The sequence below is a fragment of the Motacilla alba genome, chromosome 1, assembly GCF_015832195.1.
Source record: "Motacilla alba alba isolate MOTALB_02 chromosome 1, Motacilla_alba_V1.0_pri, whole genome shotgun sequence".
NCBI lineage: Eukaryota > Metazoa > Chordata > Aves > Passeriformes > Motacillidae > Motacilla > Motacilla alba.
Window position 1 is genome coordinate 36,850,305 of NC_052016.1, and position 16,652 is coordinate 36,866,956.

General features: G+C 46.3%; 2 long non-coding RNA genes across 2 annotated transcripts in view; both read left to right on the plus strand.

Moving 5' to 3' along the window:
• Nucleotides 1-5,437, plus strand: part of LOC119701283 — a 50,666-nt gene extending 45,229 nt beyond the window's left edge. Inside the window, exon 2 of the long non-coding RNA XR_005257056.1 lies at nucleotides 4,409-5,437. This is a non-coding gene — a long non-coding RNA (uncharacterized LOC119701283). The remainder of the gene's footprint in view (nucleotides 1-4,408) is intronic.
• Nucleotides 5,438-13,397: 7,960 nt separating this feature from the next.
• Nucleotides 13,398-14,770, plus strand: LOC119701399. The gene is made up of 2 exons (XR_005257070.1): nucleotides 13,398-13,535; nucleotides 14,001-14,770. It is a non-coding gene; the product is annotated as an uncharacterized LOC119701399 (long non-coding RNA).
• Nucleotides 14,771-16,652: the final 1,882 nt, after the last annotated feature.

A 16,652-nucleotide genomic window follows, 5' to 3' on the forward strand; every position in this document is an offset into this window, starting at 1 on the left:
AGAGCTGCCATCCAAAAGGGTCTTGAAAGCAGGTGGAATGGGCTGACAAGAACTCTTATGAAATTGGAAGTGGACAAAGTCCTGCATCTGGGAAGGAAGAACCCTCGCAATGACACATTCTGGGCACTGACTGTCTGGGGGAGCAGCTCTGCTGAAAAAGACCTGGTGGTATTTGTAGGCACAAGCTGAACATGAACCAAATCTGCCCTGGCAGCAAAAATGACCAACAGCATCCTGGGCTGCACTAACAGGAGCCTAAGTTAGCAGATTAAGGGGCTCATTGCTTCTTTGGCAGCATTTAGAACACTGCATCCAGGTCTGGGTAGTGTAGCATAAAAAGGTGTTGGTAAACTGGGAGAGTTCAGTGTGGGGGCATGGAGAAGGTCAGGGGGCTGCAGCACTGGCTCTGGGACGAGAAGCTGGGGAATAGGGTTTGTACAGATGGGAGAAAATGTTTTGATGGGACCTAATAACAGCTTTCAAACACTAATGAGCAAGTTACTGAGGAGATGAAGTTAACCTTTTCAGAGTGCATATGGTGGGAGGATGAAAATGTGAGAAACATTAATGAAATCAGGAGAGTATTCAACTGACATAGTGAGAAACATTTTCATGATGAGGTCAGAAAATTTTAAATCACACCACCCAGAGAAGTTGGATAGTCTGCATTCTCTGAGGTTTTCAAGACCTGACTGGATAAAGCCACCAGCAAACATAATTTACCTCACAGAGGGACTTGGAACGGTTGGATGGATGGGCAGAATCTAATGGGATGAAGTTCAATAAGTCCAAGTGCCGAGTCCTGTGCTTTGGCCACAATAACTCCCTGCAATGTTATAGGCTGGGGATGGTGTGGCTGGACACTGCTCAGGTGGAAAGGGACCTGGGGGTGCTGGTTGACAGCCGGCTGAACATGAGCCAGCAGTGTGCCCTGGTGGCCAAGAAGGTCAATGGCATCCTGGCCTGTGTCAGGAATAGTGTGGCCAGCAGGAGCAGGGAGGTCATTCTTCCCCTGTACTCGGCACTGGTGAGGACACACCTTGAGTATTGTGTCCAGTTCTGGGCCCCTCAGTTTAGGAGGGACATTGAGATGCTTGAGCGTGTCCAAAGGAGAGCAACGAGGCTGGTGAGGGGCTTGGAACACAAGCCGTATGAAGAACGGCTGAGGGAGCTGGGGTTATTTAGCCTGGACAAAAGGAGACTCAGAGGTGACCTTATCACTCTCTTCAACTTCCTGAAGGGTGGCTGTGGTGAGCTGGGGGTCGGTCTCTTTCTCCGGGCAACAACAGACAGAACAAGAGGACACAGTCTCAAGCTGCGCCAAGGGAGATACAGGCTAGAATTAAGGAGGAAGTTTTTCACAGAAAGAGTGGTCAAATACTGGAATCATCTGCCCAGGGAGGTGGTGGAGTCACCATCCCTGGATGTGTTTAAAAAAAAACTGGATGTGGCACTTGGTGCCATGATCTAGTTGAGGTATTAGAACATGAGTTGGACTCGATGATCTTAAAGGTCTCTTCCAACCTAGAAATTCTGTGATTCTGTGATTCTGTGCACAGCTGTCCCTGTGTTAAGCAGCTGACTGGACTCAATGGCAACCAAAGGTCACTTCCAATTTCAATTACTCACCAACCCTACAATCCTCCTGGCTCCCTGGATCATTCAAGCTCATCATGTAAGGAGCAAGACAGGCAAATCCCAGTACTTCCTGAGCCCTATTGCTCCTCAGGAATCCTGCTATAAATAAAGATGATCAATGTCCCTTGTCCATCCCGCTGATTCTTGTCAGACCAATGCTGTCCTGATGGGGATTTCTGTGCACTGACGTGGACTCAGGGGGTCTACTGAGCTCCTTTGCATTGTCCTTGCAATCAGCAATTAATGTGTCCCTGCAATTTGTCTCTCCTCAGTTTAGTGTTTGGGGCTTTCTTGGTGAATTTGGGTTTTTCTGGAGGGAAATTTTCCCCGATGTGGCTCTCCTGCTTTCAAGGGAGTAGAATCACATCCAACCACAAGTGCAAGAAAAAGAGAACTGAGAGAGCATCTGCGGATCTGTAGGATTTCAACACACAAGATACTCTTCTGAGAAAGCCCATAATAGTTCCTACAAACAGCTGATCAGGATTGAAAGTAAAAGGAAAGAACGCTAAAATTGCACCAGGGTGTTTGGTTTTTTTTTTTTTGTGGAGAAGCACCAGTTCCAGGGTTTCTTTCTGGCCAAGTCACTTTTTGAGTGCCATGTACAGGCAGAGCTCAGGCTGAGCGGGGCTCAGCCCCAGGAGCTCCTCCTGCTCAGCTGCTGGAGCCCAGGCTGCAGAAGTATTATCTAAAGCATTTACTTCAGACTGAATTGGGAAAATGTTTGGAGTCGTATTTATCACAATAATATGGAAAGAAACACCATGTCTAATCTGATTCAACTGTTTAAATTCAAAACAGACAGTATAAAGCACAATTTGCAATATTCAGTATTTTGCACAAAATAAGTATCTGCAAAGATCTATGGTGGTCTTTTGCCATGCCTCTGCTTTAGAATTCCGACTTTGAAGCTGGTTGTATACCATATTAGTTGGTCCCTATGTACTCCCAGTTTCTGGGTTCTCCACTGTGATCTTCTGTCTGCTTTTGAGGCAACAACATTGGTTACTATACATAAATGTATACATGAATACATATGGCACAGAATCAGAGAATGGTTTGGGCTGCAAGGGACCCTAAAGAACCCTTTGAGGGATGGGGCATGTATACCTTCAAAGGGCTGAACATGAGCCATCAGTGTTCCCAGGTGGCCAAGAAGACCCATGGCAGCTGGCCTGTATCAGCAATGGTGTGGCCAGCAGGACCAGGGCAGGGATTGTCTCATTGTATTCAGCACTGGTGAGGCCATACCTGGAATCCTGTGCTCATTTTGGGCCCCTCACTGCAAGAAAGACATTGAGTGAGTCCAGGGCAGCAAGGCTGGTATAGAGTCTGGAGCACAAGTCCTGTGAGGAGCTGCTGTGGGAGCTGGAGATGTTTATCCTGGGGAAAAGGAGGCTCAGGGCAGATATGTTTACTTTTGACAGTACCTGAGAGGAGCTTGTGGCAAGGTCAGGGTTTGTCTCTTCTCCAGGTAGTTAGTGGTGGGACAAGAGGAAATGGCCTTCAGTTGTGTATGGGGGGGTTCAGGCTGGATATTAGGAAACACTTCTTCATTGAAAGATTGGTAAAGTTTGGAATGGGCTGCCCAGGGAAGTGGTAGGGTCACCAACCCTGAAAATATTCAAAACACAAGTATAAATGGTCCTTTGCAATATGGTTTAGTGGGCATGGTGGCATTTGGTTCAAGGCTGGATTTTATGGTCTTGGTGCCCTTTTCCAACATAAATGATACTGTGATTGTAAGGGGAAGAGGGAAAGGAAAAAGAAAAACATTACATGAATGTCACCACTGTCACTTGGAAATCTTCCATCAAAACTCTTAGTAAGACTAAGGTTGTGTATTCAATATTCTTCCCAGAAAAGCAAAAATGCAAACTCCAACAGACAGAAACATTCTACAGAACATTTGTCACAACGTACTTTGATACATTTTTATTACTGTGATTCCATTTTCTTCTGGAGAAGGACAAACAGGAATTGAACATCCCAGGTTTCATCAAGTCTCTTGCACTTCATGGGACTTTTGAATGAGACAAAGAAGATGTCTGATTGTAGGAACATCTAATCTAGGACAGGATAGATAATGATTTTTGATGCCTGGGGGCATGGCACCACTTCCCAGTTCTGTGGAATTGGCTGTTTCACTTCTGTGCCAGTATAAATGCAGGGAGGTGAGATGCCCTGCACAAACCACAGCCCTGCACTGGAGGAATTGCCCTCAGTTCTCCCCAGCCCTGCAGCTGACAGCAAGGTAAGAGGCACCCTTTGCACAGGAGAGCTGGAAGGGTTTCTTGGGCAGCTGCTGTGAAATGCAGGGCAAGGGAAGGAGGCTTTAGTGTTGGGCTGAGAGCTGCAGCCCAGCCGTGAGGGTCTGCTGTGGGCATGGGCAGAGACTGAGCCCATCTCTCAGGGCACGAGGAGATGGCTGCTGCAGGAGAAACAAACCTCACCAAGGGACAGGGTGGAGGGGGCCAGTGGTACACAACTGTGAGGGTTGAATGTGAGAGTATTTTACAACTTAATCTTGGACATATATCTAACCCAACATACAACTATTTAAAAGTGGGCAGTTGTGGGCACACATTTCATTTTACTTTTTCCCACCAAATACAAACTACTATGTAAAACCTTCACTCCTTTCCAGTTGTTGTTACATTTATTCATTGTTCAAAATATGTTTGATTTTCTTTATTTCCCCATGCTCTCTAACATTTTGTGCAAAGTCTTCTTACAAGCATTGCTTGTTTTCTGTCTTCCTTTTGTGCAGGCTGTCATCCAAGGCTGACAGCAAGAACTTTCATCCTCAGAAGTCTTGAGATGGGAAAAATTATCATTTATGAGCATGCCAACTTCAGGGGTGTGTCTAGAGAAATCACTTCTGATATTTCCAATCTGGGACGTTTGGATTTTAATGATATTATCTCCTCAGTGAAAGTAATTGGCCAGCCTTGGGTGGCTTATGAGCATATAAATTACACAGGCAGGCTAATGGTACTTGAGGAGGGAGAACACGACTACGTTGGCAGAAGCATGAATGATACGATCAGCTCTCTGCAGATGATCACTGAAGATCTGCACGACCCCCAGATCACTCTCTATGAGCATCCCAACTATCATGGGAAGAGCAGAGTAATAAGAGAAGCAACCAACCTGGCTGCAGGATTTGACAATGACATCATGTCTTCCCACAAAGTCCAGAGAGGTGCCTGGCTGTTGTGTGAGCACAGTGATGGAAGTGGAATTCAATACATTGCACGAGAAAAAGATAACCTTCCACACTACTCAGCAATCTACCTCAATGACAGGCTTTCCTTCCTGCGTCCCCTTCGCCCTGGCCGCTCTTATTAGAATGCAAATCCTCCAAAGCTGAGACAAGATGCAGCACCAGCAAGAAATTTGAGATCTAGATTTCTCCTTCTGCTTGTATAGCCTTTTTTCTGTGGGAGCTCTCTGCTGTGCTGCACTGCAGATCTGTACTTCTCTCTCCTGCCTTGCATGCTTCTCCAGACCCATAAATGATAGTATTATCACGCTTGATCATATGAAAGAGTGTCCAAGCTAAGAAACATGCCAGGCATATGTAACCTAATACACCCTCAGTTGGCATTCCAGAGTCCTGTGCAATGAAATGCTGAAACATTGCAAATTGTCTCTGTTGCTAAGTGAAACAGAAAATGTAAGTGTAGGGTCAGTATCTCCTTCTTTTCAATTTGCTTTTGAAGGTACCATGGCTTCTGCCGTTGTCTGTAATCCATTTTACATTGATGCCATTAAAGAATCTTTTCAGTTTGCAGTGGATCTGTTTAATGCATCTTTACAACAAATACATATTGTTCTTTCATGGTGAGATGTCTTTGTTTATCCAGGGTCACAGAGTCATTGTGTCTTTTTCCTGGACATTTCCTGGAGCATTGTATCCTTCCAGTTTCACTGGTCAGTAACAGTGGGTTTGGGCTTGACTCAACCAGTGCTAAAATCTTGCTGATCATGTTGATTATTGCTGTGATCCTGACCAAACTCACCCATGCAGTGTACATAAATAGCACATTTTGATGGTATTGTGTACAATCAATCATAGTGATGAATCACACTGGTTATACAGCCTTCCACTGCCCAAATCACATAATCAAACAGTACGTTCTCATAACTTTGAACTGACAGATTGGCTGCTCTCAGCGGAAACAACTGTCTTGTGTTTTCAACCTGTAGTATCTTGATAAAGGAGGAGGAATGACAAGGTATTCCATGATCTGTTTTGCCATGTGCAAGTTCACCTGGATGAGCAGAGTCTCAGCCCTCCTCCACCAGTGCCTAATGCAGCAGCACGCCCTGAGCTGTGGACTGTGGCAGCTGTCCCATGGCAGCTCTGCACTGCCGTGTCCATCTTGTCAGTGCTGAGCTGTGTGCCCTGATTGCCTTGCCCTGCTCACTGGGCTGCTCAGACAGGAGCTGCCCTTGGCCTCTTTGAACCCCATGGGGTGCGCATGGTGCCAGTGCTGAAGCTTGCCAAGGTCCCTGTGCATGGACCCTTCCCTCAGCTTTATCAAACGCCCCCCTCAGCTTGGAGTCATCTGCAAACCTGCCCAGGGTGCACTGCATCCCACTGCCTGTGCCACGCATGAAGACACGGAGCACTACTGGGGCCAGCAGGGACCCTCGAGGGACCCCATTTGTTACTGGTTTCCATTGACCCTGACAGGGCCAACAATTCCATTGACCTAACTGCTCCTGCATTTTCCACTTCTGTGTTGGGATTTGCAGGCACATGGAGGCCAGGGGGGTGATTGGAGACAGCCAGCACAGCTTCAGCAAAGCCTTCACCTCCTGATCTGCGGGATCAGACCCGTCTGGGGATGAGTGCACTGGGAGCAGCCCTGCTGAGAAGGAACTGGGGACAGTGCTGGATGAAAAGCTGGACATGAGCCAGCACCTTGAGCTTGCAGGCTGGAAAGCCAACCCTATCCTGGGCTGCCAAAGGTGTGCTCAGCAGGTCAAGGGAGGAGCTTCTTCCCCTGTATCCACTATGGTGAGGTCCCACCTGGAGTACTGCAGGCAGCTCTGCAGATTTTTACTGGGGCCTTTCAAACCTAGAGAGAGGAGATTTCAATTGGACAATTGGAAGAATATTTTTGTGATGAGGAGTGTGAAGCACTGGCACAGGTTGCCCAGAGAAGCCGTGGATGGTCCATCAAAGGCCAGTATTGGAATAATTACCAATATTACTGATGGGACATGCCTTGGCTTGCCTGGCCCTGCGTCTAAACCAAACAGTGGCAACTGAGTCATTTTGCCTCAGAGACACTATTGGCTAGCTGGATGTTGTGGCAGGGCAAGTGAGGACAAGTCCAGGCATGCCAGAGCCCCAGGTAGCAGCAGGATGGAGTTTTCCTCTGGCAGAGGGTTCGCTTTTCAGGTTCTTACTGACAGAGATGCTTTAAGGTGATGGTGAAGGAAGGAGTCAGTTCTGATAGAGGGTTTTAATCCAGAGATTTTATTCTGGGCTGTAAGGCCCCTGAATCTTGCAACAGCTCTAACAGAACTCTCGAACTGTGTGGTTGCTGCTCCTTTTAATCCCAGGGAGCAGGGGAGGGAAGGAGTAGGGATCCCATCAACCAGACACAGGGCAGGCAGGTCTCAGGTGAAAGTGACACCTGCATGGGCCAATGGCCCCCGGGGGTCTAGGGCATCTTTTGAACTCTGCCAATCACTCAATGCCCTTCTGGAATGTCAGGACAGACAGACAGCACTCAGCAGGGGTCAGGGGTGGGGAAAGGAGAGGTGATTGGCACCTGGGGAAGGAGTCTTCAGGGAGCAACCCAGGGTATCTGAAGCAAACTCTGACATCACACCACAACAAGCCAGGTTGGATGCAGCTTTGAGCAACCTGGTCTAGTGGAAAATCTCTGTGCTCATTGCATGGAGGTTGCAAATAGATGGTGTTTAAGACCCCTCCCAGCCAAAATCATTCTGTCATTTTGTGATTCTAGGATGTGCAAATTCAGCAAACCTTGCCGTGGTTTCAGGTCCCAGTTCCATATTCCTCTTTTTACATCGACAGTACCTCCTTTTCCAGCAACACTTATAAATTTTGAATATCAGCACAATGAGTCTATCTGGCTCCAAGTCTCAGCAAAATCCTGTGCTTTGCAAGGCTGGCTGAGGAGTAAATCTGCCCTGTCCTACTGTGTAGGGCTGTGTAGACAGAAGTCTCTGCTAAACGTTTAGCATGTTTATAGCTAAAGCTGGATGGTTTATGGCTGTGGCATGAAAGGGTAGAAGAACAGTGCCTTTCCAGCTGCTTCTCAGGCATGTAGTGGATAATGCCTGAATGTCGTGAAGGACAGTGAAAGAACACCACATATATGGAAGGAATTCCAAATTCTGGAGTGCTTCCATACAATGGAAAAAAAAATATGTAAGGACATCCTTGTTGATGTTTTTTCCTTGTTTCTGACACTATGACCTGAAGATTCTTGCAATGTCTCACTTTAAGGTGTAATGTATGTGCACTCAGGTAATCTTTTGTCTTTTCTTGGTAGTAGAAACATTCGTAATGATTGAGAGCCTGTAGAGGAATTGGGAGGGAAGTCTGATGTTGGGAAATGGTATTTATATAGGTACAAGAAATAATTTAAGTTATTGTACACATGACTTGATGATGACATTTTTTCATTGAAATTGAACAAAGGATGAAATCAGGCAGAGAATGACAAAGGCTTTTAAATCTTCCTTAGAATTACTGACAGAAAGTTTTAGTGTAGAAGGGACCTCCCTAATCCAAGGGCTTGTTTACAGCAGAGCTACCTTCAAACATGATCAAGTTGCTCATGGCCATCTTCAAGTGATTTCTGAACAGCTGCAAGGGTGGAGATTCCCCAGGGTCTCTGGCTCTTCCGTCAGCCCTGAAACCCCCTTAGGGTCATATTTTTTTTCCCTTACTTTTCATCAGAGCTTCCCTGTTCCCAGATAAGACTCTTTCCCAGGTCTCCTTTTGTGTGCGCCTCCCTTAGCCATTTCTCTTCCATGGCTGAGAAACATTTTCTCAATGAGGTCAGCCACTTTTAAATCACACCAACAGAGATCACAGAATCACAGAATCACACAATCACTAGGTTGGAAGAGAACTTTAAGATCATTGAGTACAACTCATGCCCAAACACCTCAACTAAACCACGGCACCAAGGACTACATCCAGTCTGTTTTTAAACATATCCAGGGATGGCAACTCCACCACCTCCCCGGGCAGACCATTCCAGAACTTTATCACTCTTTCAGTAAAAAACTTTTTCCTAACACCCAACCTATATTTGCCGTGGTGCAGCTTAAGATTGTGTTCTCTTGTTCTTTCAGTTGCTGTCTGGAAGAAAAAAGCAACCCTCACATAAGTACAACCACCTTTCAGAAAGTTGTAGAGTGATAAGGTCACCTCTGAGTCTCTGTTTCTCCAAGCTAAACACCCCCACCTCCCTCAGTTGTTCGTCATAGGGCTTGTGTTCCAATGTTGTGTATTCTCCATACTCAGAGGCATTCCAGACCTGACTGGATAAAGCCACCAGCAAACATAATTCACCTCACAGCTGCCCCTGTGTTAAGCAGCTGACTGGACTCAATGGCAACCAAAGGTCACTTCCAACTTCAATTACCCACCAACCCTACAATCCTCCTGGCTCCCTGGATCATTCAAGCTCATCATGTAAGGAGCAAGACAGGCAAATCCCAGTACTTCCTGAGCCCTATTGCTCCTCAGGAATCCTGCTATAAATAAAGATGATCAATGTCCCTTGTCCATCCCGCTGATTCTTGTCAGAGCAATGCTGTCCTGATGGGGATTTCTGTGCACTGACATGGACTCAGGGGGTCTAATGAGCTCCTTTGCATTGTCCTTGCACTCAGCAATTAATGTGTCCCTGCAATTTGTCTCTCCTCAGTTTAGTGTTTGGGGCTTTCTTGGTGAATTTGGGTTTTTTTGGAGGGAAATTTTCCCCGATGTGGCTCTCCTGCTTTCAAGGGAGTAGAATCACATCCAACCACAAGTGCAAGAAAAAGAGAACTGAGAGAGCATCTGTGGATCTGCAGGATTTCAACACACAAGATACTCTTCTGAGAAAGCCCATAATAGTTCCTACAAACATCTGATCAGGATTGAAAGTAAAAGGAAAGAACGCTAAAGTTACACCAGGGTGTTTGGTTTTTTTTTTTTTTTTTTTTTTGTGGAAAAGCCCCAGTTCCAGGGTTTCTTTCTGGCCAAGTCACTTTTTGAGTGCCATGTTCAGGCAGAGCTCAGGATGAGCGGGGCTCAGCCCCAGGAGCTCCTCCTGCTCAGCTGCTGCAGCCCAGGCTGCAGGCTCTCTGTCGAGGGCTGCTTTTCCCAGTGCCACTGCCCAGACTGCAGAGGCACCCCGTGCTGGGGTTGGCTGTGTGAGCCAGGGACAGGCATGCTCCTGGGCACGGAAAGGACACGGACACGGCCACTGCAGCGGCTGGCACACACCAGGGGCTGCCCTCAGCCACCCCACAGCTGACACCACCAGCACTCCCACAGAATGGAATGGAAGACAGACATCCCTCTCTCCTTCCTGCTCTGCAGACCACCCACATGGAAGCCCTCTAGTGAAGACCTGCACACTCTCAGTCTCCACAGGCACCAGCACCTGCACAGGTGCTCCCAAGAGGACCGAGAGCCCTCAGCCTGTCCAGTCTCACACCTGGCTCTGGGCTCTCTGACCAGAGGACGCTTTGGTGTCTCCTAGTCTCTGGCTAGTGCAGCTTGGTGCTTGCAGCCAGCCCACACACACCACACACTGTTCTCATGGGTGTTCTGGCAGTCGTGGGTGCCTTGGATCCCAGCATGGGTCTCCTTCCTGTCTGACATCCCTGTCTATATCCATGCTCTACTTGCTGGTTGCTCCAGCTCAAACTTGGCTGGCAAATCACACCATTATTTCATTCTCTTGAACCGAAAATGTCTTTATTTGATAAAGTTAATGGAAAAGAGGCTGTCATGGTCCACATACCCTTACAAGCATGTCTTCCCACGCTTTAAATGTCACAAGTGGTGGAGGCCTGTGGAGTAAGATGTGTCTTAGCAGGACAGAAGGAGACACCTGTGGAGCTCGTGACTGAAGGAGAAGAGACACCAAGGCTCAACAGAACAATCCATTAAGGTTTAGGCCTGTGCAGGATGCATCCTCAATTTGGTCTTGCAGACCCCATGCCCTGTAGCAGCCTCACTGTCTCGTGTCCCTGTCTCTGCTGTAGCTGAGGTGTTAAGGCAAGTCCAGCCATGGCTTCTCTGCCAAAGCTCCACACCCTGCTCTGTGCCACGCAGTGCTCAAAGCTTGGGGAAGACACTCTTAGACCCAGCATGACCACCCAGTGACCCAGGTCTCAGAGTACTCTCTAACTTTTCCCTACCTTCTATTTTTGATAGTGGTTGGGCTGCTGCAGACAGTTTCCTTTGAGTGGACATCATAGTGTCTTTCAACACAAACGCAAACAGAAATTAACAACCAATCAAAGAAATGCAATCAAAGACAATGCATCTTCACATTCTGTTACTTTTGTGCTAAAATGAATTTTATGTGAATGTAGATTTTCATGAGAATTTAAATTGACACCATAAAACATTTTGTGAAAATATAAACCAGAAATATTTTAAACAACTGACAAAGCAACAAGGGTTCAGATTTGACTCTGGGAAGTGCTCTAGTGATGACTTTTTAAAGCTGTCCAGAATGTCTGTGAGTTAATTCCAAAACCAGCAGGGAGGAAGCACAACCTCCAGTAGCAAGATGCTGTAAAGTAAGTTCCTACTGATAAGTGACCAAAGGCAGTTATTTAAAAATGCAGAAATAGAGCTGATTCTACAATTTATTGTTAGTTGAATTCAATTCAGTAACTCATTAGATGGCGTTTCTGGTGCTTGGAAGTTGGTCAGGAACACCAGAGCAGAGCAAGTCAGATAAAAGCACCTTGAAAGACAGTGATCCAGGGTGGGCTGAGTCCTGGGGACACACACTACAGAATTCACAGCAGAAGGGTTTAAGGAATGCTGTTTTCTGCAAAGCAGAGTTCCAGTAGGAGTCACTGAGAGCACAGTGTGGCATCTGGGAGAACCAATAACTTGATGTAGGAAATAATTTGTACCTATCTGGAGAAGAAAATAAAGGAGAATGGGGAAAAGAGGAGAAACAATATTGGTGGTCAATGGACAGCAATGGAAAAAAATGAGAGCGGAAAAACATTAAGAAGAAGTATTATCTGAAGCATTTACTTCAGTCTGAATTGGTAAAATGTATAGCATCATACTTAGCATAATAAGATTGATGCTTGACATGTTTGTGAAAGAAACACCATGTCTAACCAGATTCAAGTGTTTAATTTCAAAACTGAAAGTATAAAGCACCATTTAAAATAAAACAGTATTGAGTGCCAAATAAATGTCTGTAAATATCTATGTTCCTTTGCCATGACTCTGATTTTGATTTGCCAATTTTGATTTTGAAGCTGGTTTTACACCACGGCAGAAGGTTCTATTTACATTCTGTTTCTGGGTTCTACACTGGGACCTTCTTTCTGCTTTTGAGACAACAATGTTGATGGTTTTGATTATCACCTATGATAGTACCATGCCCATCTATTATTATACATAAATGTATACATGAATACATATGGCACAGAATCAGAGAATGGTTTGGGCTGCAAGGAACCCTAAAGAACCCTTTGAGGGATGGGGCATGCACACCTTCAGAGGGCTGAACATGAGCCATCAGTGTTCCCAGGTGGCCAAGAAGGCCCATGGCAGCTGGCCTGTATCAGCAATGGTGTGGCCAACAAGACCAGGGCAGGATCGTCTCATTGTATTCAGCACTGGTGAGGCCATACCTGGAATCCTGTGCTCATTTTGGGCCCCTCACTGCAAGAAAGACATTGAGGTGCTGGAGTGAGTCCAGGGCAGCAAGGCTGGTGAAGGGTCTGGTGCACAAGTCCTGTGAGGAGCCGGTGGGGGAACTGGGGGTTTTTATCCTGGGGAAAAGGAGGCTCAGGGCAGATATGTTTACTTTTGACAGAACCTGAGAGGAGCTTCTGGCAAGGTGGGGGTTTGGCCCTTGTTCCAGGCAAGGGAGGAGCAAGGGGAAACGACCTTCAGTTGTGTATGGGGGGGTTCAGGCTGGATATTAGGAAACACTTCTTCATTGAAAGATTGGTAAAGTTTGGAATGGGCTGCCCAGGGAAGTGGTGGAGTCATCATCATTGGAAGTGTTCAAAACACAAGTTGAAATGACATTTGCAATATGGTTTAGTGGGCATGGTGGCATACAGTCAAAGGCTGGATCTTGGAGGCCTTTTCCAACATATAATAATACTGTGATCCTAAGGACAAAAGGCAACTGAAAAAAGAAAATACTATGTAAATGTGCTCTCTGCTACCCTGATATTTCCCAAAAAAACCTCTTAGTATGACTAAGGTTGTGTATTCAATGTTCTTCCCAGGAAAGCAAAAATGTAAACTCCAACAGACAGAAAAATTCTACAGCACATGTGTCGCAAAATATTTGATACATTTTTATTACTGTGATTCCATTTTCTTCTGGAGGAGAAGGACAAACAAGAACTGAACTTCCCCCGTTTCATCAAGTCACTCATGCTCCAGTGGACTTTTGAACAAGAGGAAGAAGATGTCTGGTTGTGGGACAGTAGAAAGCAAAATATAATAGATAATGAGTTTTGATCCCACGGGGTAATATTGGACACTTTCAGTTCCGTTGACTGGGGTGCTTTGAGAGACTTCTGTGCCAGTATAAATGCAGGCAGGTGGGATGCCCTTCCCAACCCGCAGCCCTGCACTGGAGGAATTGCCCTCAGCTCTCTCCAGCCCTGCAGCTGACAGCAAGGTAAGAGGCACCCTTTGCACAGGAGAGCTGGAAGGGTTTCTTGGGCAGCTGCTGTGAAATGCAGGGCAAGGGAAGGAGGCTTTAGAGTTGGGCTGAGAGCTGCAGCCCAGCCGTGAGGGTCTGCTGTGGGCATGTGCAGAGACTGAGCCCATCTCTCAGGGCACCAGGAGATGGCTGCTGCAGGAGAAACAAACCTCACCAAGGGACAGGGTGGAGGGGGCCAGTGGTACACAGTTGTGAGAGGTGCATGTGTCAGTATTTACAACATAACCTTGGGTTTGCACCTGAACCAACACACACATATCATGACCTCACTCTTTTCCAGTTACCTCTATGTTTATTCTTTGTTCAAAATGTTTTATTTTTCCTTTTCCCCTTTTTCCCTTCTGGGTGTCCATCATTGTGTTTCAAGGTCCAAAATGCTTCTTACAAGCATTGCTTGTTTTCTGTCTTCCTTTTGTGCAGGCTGTCATCCAGCTCCTATAGGAAGAAATCTGCACTCCAGAATTCCTACTGAGATGGGAAGAATCATCCTTTATGAGCGTGCCAATTTCCAGGGCATGTCCAAAGAATTCACCTCTGATATTGCCAATTTAAGAGATGCAGATTGGAATGATCTTGCCTCCTCGGCAAAAGTAATTGGCCAGCCTTGGGTGCTTTATGAGCATTCAGACTACAGAGGCCAATTTCTAGTACTTGAGGAGGGAGACCATAGCCTTTTTACTTCAAAGTTGAATAATAAGGTTAGCTCTCTGCAGATGATCACTGACGATCTGAGCAATCCTGAGATCACTCTCTATGAGCATCCCAACTATCAAGGGAAAAGCAAGGTAGTACGAGAAGCAACCAACCTGGCTGCAGGACATGACAATGACATCATGTCTTCCCACAAAGTCCAGAGAGGTGCCTGGCTGCTGTGTGAGCACAGTGATGGAAGTGGAATTCAATACCTTGCTCGAGAGCACGAACACCTTCCAAATTACAAGGCAATCAATTTTGACAACAAGCTTTCCTTCCTGCGTCCCCTTCGTGCTGGCCGCTCTTATTAGAATGCAAATCCTGCAGCGCTGAGGAAAGATGCAGCCCCAGCAAGAAATTTGAGACCTGATCTCTGCCTCTGCTTTTGTCACATTCTTTGTGATTTGTTTTAAGATGCCCCTGTGATACCATTGCTTCTGCAATTGTCTCTAATCCATTTTTTGTTGGTGCCATTAAAGAAACTCTTGCAAGCAACAGTGAGTCTGTTTTATGTACTGTTTAGTGTAGATAAATATTGCCCTTTCATGATGTCTCTGTGGAAGCAGAGAATGTTTTGTGCAGTCATTTTGAGCCTTTTTCATGGATATCTACTGTAAGATTTTATCTCCTTCCAGTTTCACTCTTCAGTAACAGTAGGGTCAGGCTTAACTCAACCAGTGCTAAAGTCTTGGTGAGCATGTTGATAATTGCTGTGACCGTGGCCAAACTGTCATCTGCAGTCTGTACCTAAATATCACATATTTGATTGTATCTCAAGACATTGATCATACTGATGATATAGCTTTTTACTGCCCAAATTACATAATCAAACAGACTGTTCTCATAAATTTGAATTGACTGAATGCTTTGTCCCAATGGTAAAACTTGTATGATTTTTTTAAATAGCTGCCTCACTTTCAATTAAGTTATTGATTAAGCATTTAATTTTTTCTTGGTTTTCTTTGTCATAGTATTCCTCCCCCTTATGCTGCTGTGTTTTCTTGGCAGTGCCTTATTTGACCTTTGAATTCAACAGAGCAATATTATGGCAAAACTTAAATGAGATTCTCTATCCCGGTAAATCAAATCACAAAACCTGCAAAGCATATTGCTGACAAAAGCAGTAAGGAGAGACCTTCTTTCAGAGATCTGCAGAGGTCATCAGGAAAATAAATGTGACATGGTCAAATGTGAGCAGTTGCAGCAGATTATTCCTATAAGGAATTCCCCTCCTTGGAGCAAACTTGCCTTTGTCATTTGTGATGTCCCAAAGCCCAATTCCTGTTCACACAGAGTGCAGTTTACCTAGGTAAACATCATCAGCCCCAGACCTCAGCACAGACTCATCATGGGTCCCCCAGGCCCCTGGCCTGTTTATGATCTCTATACCCCAGAGGCAAGTGCACTCAAACTAGACCTGGTGCTGTGAGACACCTTCCCAGTGCAACGTCACCTGTGGGGATGTCATGGTTTGACACTGGTCAAACACCAGGCACATATGAAAGCCACTCACTCAACCTCCCATGTTAGAGCTGGACAGAGGAGAGAAAAATTTACCAAAGGGCTCATTAGCTGAGATAAGGACCAGAAGGAAACACTCCAAGGGCAAAACAGGCTCAACTTAGAGGTACAACACGAGTTTATTACTAACAGCATCAGAGTAGGATAATGAAAAGTAAAATAAGCCCTCAAAACCACCCTTTTCCCCCCAGCCCCTCCATCCCACTTACAGCGCAGGGAGACAAGGGGATGGGGGTTTTGGTCAGTTTGTCACCCAGGATTTTCTTCCCCTGTGCAGGGAGAGGAGTTGTTTCCCTGTGAGACTGTGGGGTCCCTCCCACAGGAAAAAAATTCTCTGTGAACTTCTCCAGTGTGGTTCCAATCTCAAGAGCAGCAGTCCTCCCAAAACTGCTGTGGCGTGGGTCACTCTTCCTTGGGGTGCAGTCCTCCAAGGACAGGCTGCTCCAGCCTGGAAGTAGGGGCCCTTTCCCTCCACAAAAGCACCCACTGGATCACAGCCTCCTCCAGGCATCCACCTGCTCTGGCGTGGGCACTTCCCCCACAGGCTGCAGGTGGATCTCTGCATTCCCCATGGATCCCCAGGGGCTGCAGGGGCACAGCTGCTTCACCATGGTCTCACCATGGCCTGCAGAGGAGTCTCAGGTCCAGGGCCGGGAGCACCTCCTCCCCTCCTTCTCCACTGACCTTGATGTCCCCATGTTGTTTCCCTCACATGTTCTCACCTACTCCTCCATCTGGAATTAAAACTGTGCCTCTACCTTTTCTTTGGTTTCTTCTTAAATATGTTATCACAGAGGTGTTACCATCATCTGTCATTGGCCCAGCTTTGGCCAGCAGCATGTCCATGTTCAGAGCCAT